The sequence below is a fragment of the Nerophis ophidion genome, linkage group LG06 (genome assembly GCF_033978795.1).
Source record: "Nerophis ophidion isolate RoL-2023_Sa linkage group LG06, RoL_Noph_v1.0, whole genome shotgun sequence".
NCBI lineage: Eukaryota > Metazoa > Chordata > Actinopteri > Syngnathiformes > Syngnathidae > Nerophis > Nerophis ophidion.
In genome coordinates this window covers 14,909,012-14,913,877 of record NC_084616.1, presented here as the reverse complement: position 1 = coordinate 14,913,877, position 4,866 = coordinate 14,909,012, and the positions used below count along the sequence as shown (strand labels likewise).

Genomic DNA, 4,866 nt, shown 5'->3' with positions numbered 1-4,866 from the left:
TCAGTAGGCCTTTAGCCTTTGATGGGATGGCGACTTGTCCAGGGTGTACTCCGCCTTCCGCCCGAATGCGGCTCCAGCGGTAGAAAATGGATGAATAGCAATATAATGGAATATACAAGAATTTATGAATCCATGAAGCTAAAAAGAGCGTATAATCCAAAAATAAGTAACAATTTTCAACTGCGTTATTTTAACACGGAAGTGGCCGGCAGGGGGCGGACGTGCTGCGCCTGTGCGAAGACTGGGCGGGCGGAAGTGGCTGCGACCGACGAGCTCGCTGCTGCTAGTCGCTAGCTATTGATTCGTTCTGCGGGAGCAATGACTGCATTTTTCCTTTCGGGTTCCGACCGTGACTCGACGGGACATGTTTCTATGGAGGCCGCCGTGCAAGTAAGAACGTCTTGTCCAATCCGTTGTGAAGTAGCGTTTGCCAGACGCGTGTGATTAGAATCAAGGAGAAAAGGGGGGCTCTTACGTAGCAACGTTTCCCGATTCCCGATCTAACACCGAAACCGAACATTTTTGCAATTATTCACTTTTTTTTTATTCAAATGAAAACGCTTTGCGTTTGGTGTTAATATAACGTGCATAAGCCAGTGACACATTTACCGCCGTTTTCAATGAGCCTACCATTATATATGGCATTTGTTTAATAAACACCACTTTAATTACAACAATAACAAAAAAAATGCTTACGTCTGCTTTAGACTTTAAACCTTGAATATTTACATTTACGCAGCGATAAATGTCCCAGTTCAGGGTTATAATACAAGAGCTTCTGGTGCTTTCAGGATCCCCACTGAACCTGTTATCTATAATCGGAAACGGCAGCGTCACAGTGAAAAACAATATCCGGTCTCTACGTTTATGGATAGTTACATACATGTGGCTGCCCATACGACGTGCTTGGTGGTTAAAGTAGCCTGCGCAATTAAATGCAAATACCAATAAATGCTCAAATTGATGCGAGGTGGGTGATTTCCCGCAGGCTCCTGAAAGCATCCGGTTACGTAATAGATAAAGTGGGCGTGCCTATTGGAAAGAAGGTGGTTTAAACAAGAGAAAATGTCTTTTCCGTCCATCCTGTCCACCCTGAGCACAAAGTGAACTTTAAAAAAATGATTTAAATACCAAATTTTTAATTGAATTTAAAAAGAAAAAAAAAACTGACACGATTTTTGGAAGCATTAACTGGAGGGGACAGAGTCGTCTTGCTTTGTGTCATTTTTGAACGAAAGTACTGGTAAGAATCTTTTATTTGTAATGATTGTCACAATTAAAATGTCGGGAGCTGTTCAGAATGCCAATTTGTCGCTTGTCATGTTGATGGGAGACGGGCCACGCTGACTGGCGTTCGCTCGGAGACAACAAGCTCGCTGGCTCACGGTGATATTTGTGATATTTAATCATTTTTGGGGTTGGAAATGTGGCGTCCAGGTGCCATATTGGGGCGGTATCAGCGATGTCCAGGTGCCATGTTGGGGCGGTACAAGCCCGCCATGTGATGTTTACGCGCAGCCTGGCAGCCACGTGCTGGCCATGTGGCGACTTGTAAACACTGCGTGGGGCTAAAATCGTTATTGTTTGAACGAGTTGTGTATTTGCCGCATCCAAACACCTATAACGTGCGCAATTAAGTCGCTTGCCTTGTTACACCATTTAGTAACACGTTTTTTTTGTCTCCACCGCCACTCTATTGTGTAGCCCTCACAGGGACAGTCCATTAGGTACACCTGTCTACTCTTTAGAAGTCCTAATTGCAGCGTCTGCTACCACGTGACCAAGATGCGTTTCCACGCCGTGTCTGCGTGTTTGTGTGTGTTGTGGCAATTATTACTTAATGGGGACATCGCTCTGTTTACACCAGGGGTCGGGAACCTTTTTGGCTGAGAGAGCCAAGAAGCCAAATATTTTAAAATGTATTTCCCTAAGAGCCATATAATATTTTTTTAACACTGAACACAACTAAACGTGTGCATAAGTAAGACCAACATTTCCAGAGTATAATAGGTCTCTTATTCTTTGTATTAACATTGTTATTCTGAAGTTAACTGTGGAGGGGGCGTGGCCTGCGGGCCTGCAGCAAAGCGGGATGTTGCCATGACGACCTCGAAATCAGCGACAGGTGCGTAGATGGTCCACCTGGGCCTTGTTATCTAATCACCTGTCGCTCTGCTATAAGCAGCAGCCAGGAGGAGGGACGGGATTGAGACCGGAGCCAGAGCGCGGGTGAGGACGTAAGAGAAAAAGACAATTGCTGGAAAGCAACTGAGAGAAAAATAAAATAAAACAATATTGTAACCCTAAAACAGGCTCTTGGTGGTTTGAAGAACCCCAAGGAGCGCAAACCCCACACTAACCAATAATAAATAAATTACTTCTTACCATTAACGCAACTTCTTGAACATAAAAAAGCATGAGAAAGCTTTATATTTTGAACGTTATTTTTAACACTGTGATTACAAGTGGAATTATTCATTACTTATCCTGTTAAGCAATGTCAGCTCAGATTTATCCGAGAGCCAGATGCAGTCATCAAAAGAACCATAGGTTCCCTACCCCTGGTTTACACAGTCACCTTTAGGGGACCTCTGACGGTATGGGGACCAAAAAACAGATCCCCCTAAGGCTGGGGTGTCAAACGTTCTTATCCGGCCCACGGGATGAGTTTGCTAAATATACAAATTAACCTGAGATTTTTGAATGAAAGAAACAGCTCTTCTACATGTGTCTACTGAATGTTCCAATAGCAATTCTTAGTATCTCTGTAGATCAGGGGTCGGCAACCCGCGGCTCTTGGATCTCTCTGATGTGGCTCAGCTGCATACTTGCCACCCCCCCCATTTAACCGGGATTTTTTCCGGATTTCAGTGCCTCTCCCAGAAATCTCCCCAGGATAACATTCTCAGATTTTCACCCGGACAACAATATTTCGGGCGTGCCGTGTTGGCAATGCCTTAAACGTCCTTTCGACCATGTCGTCGCGTCCACTTTAACACTACACTGAAAAAAATAACTCGTAAGATTTACTTTAAAAAATTATTGTAAGTATTTGCAGGCAAATGATTTAAGTAAAATTTAATGCTGCAATATCAAGCAACACTAACTTGCCAGTATCAAGTAAATTCTACTTACCATATAACACGGGTAGGGAACCTATGGCTCTAGAGCCAAATGTGGCTCTTTTGATGACTGCATCTGGCTCTCGGATAAATCTGAGCTGATATTGCTTAACACGATAAGAAATGAAAATATTCGCTGGTAATCAGTCAGGTTCAAACACTGATGACATCTATTAAACAGACGAGAAGCAAGGAATCATGCAGAGACAGAGTTCAATTTGTCTCAATGAGGAGACATGTGTTTTGGGCTGTATTCTAGTTACAGATCCAAACTACATTCTAAAAGTGTAGCCCGCGTGCTTCCTCTATTTATTTGGGAGGTCCATTTTTTAACATCACTGAAGCTGTCGCTGAGGGAAGGGGGTAATCCCGACAACTCCAGTTAGACACAATATATGTTTATACAAAAATGCAAATGTGTTGATGCTGGTGATATCGCCTTTGACAATAATTATAGCAACGGCCCTTAAGCATAAAAGTTGTGTGATATTATATACAAAATTACTATAACATAATCAGAGTGTTAAAAATAACATTCAAAATATAAAACATCCTAATGCATTTTAATCCATCCAACCGTTTTCTACCATACCTGTTCATGAAGTCGCATTAATGTTAAGAAGTACTTTAATTATTATTGGTTGACTTCAGAATAAAAATCTTATTAAAAAGAAAAAGAGACTTATTATACTTAAAGAATGTTAGTCCTATTTAAAAATGCAAGCATTTTGTTGTATTCAGTGTTAAAAAATATTATATGGCTCTCACGAAAATACATTTTAAAATATTGGGCTTTCATGGCTCTCTCAGCCGAAAAGGTTCCCGACCCCTGCCATATAACATAACAATTCTGAAGATATTAAGTTACTTAATTACATCCAAGTTTTAAGTTTTATTTATTTAAAAAAATTAAGTAAAGTCTACTTGTTTTTCATCGGCAGGAACATCATTTTACTCAAAATTTTAAGTAAATTTTATATACCATATTTCCTTGATTAGCCATCGGAGCGCTAATTAATTTGAAACCTCTTCTCACTCCTGCGCTTATCTATGTCGTGCAGTAAGTAATTGAGCGTGATTAAAAAAGACTTTAAATGGTTTATTCTGCGGCCGCGGCCCGGTGGTTGGGGACCACTGCTCTTCAGCATATCATCGCGCCCAACTTTACACCATGTTGTCTACGCGCCGGTAGGACGCATGCGTTTCGCTGCTTCTAAAACGAGATTGCAATGCATACTTGATCAACAACCATACCTTAGGGTTGTGATATAAACAACTTTTAACATTATTACTAATATGCGCCACACTCTGTGAACCCACACCAAATACATTTCTGGAGAACATCGACTCTGTAACACATTATAAACGCAACATAAGAATTACCCATAATGCCACCTTGCAGTGCTCTGTGAAGTGATCCTAACGGCCAGAGCCATGCGTTTCAAAACACTAGAGTTTCAGAGTAAAGTTTATGTAATATTTTTAAGTTTATGTACGTACAACATTTAAATAGTATGAGGAAACATAAGTAAAACTTACTCTTCCCCCATAATTCATGTATTACGTTAATAAAATGTTTAATTTTACTTAAGAAACTCTAGTTCTTTCTGAATGTTAAACATATTATGTATTAATTATGACAGTTACTCTAATAGACTTTACAGCACCAAAAAGTCACTTTTTTCAGTGTATGCTATCTGATTGCCGCCCCTCCACATCTAGTGTGCGGCTGCTGACTCAACGT

At 40.9% G+C, this 4,866-nt stretch overlaps 1 protein-coding gene across 1 annotated transcript in view; it reads left to right on the top strand.

Annotated features, from left to right (window-relative positions):
- The first annotated feature begins 230 nt into the window (after nt 1-230).
- Nucleotides 231-4,866, top strand: part of bcl2l1 (BCL2 like 1) — a 110,770-nt gene continuing 106,134 nt past the window's right edge. Inside the window, exon 1 of the mRNA XM_061902730.1 lies at nt 231-390. The gene's annotated coding sequence lies outside the window, so the exon portion shown is untranslated. The remainder of the gene's footprint in view (nt 391-4,866) is intronic.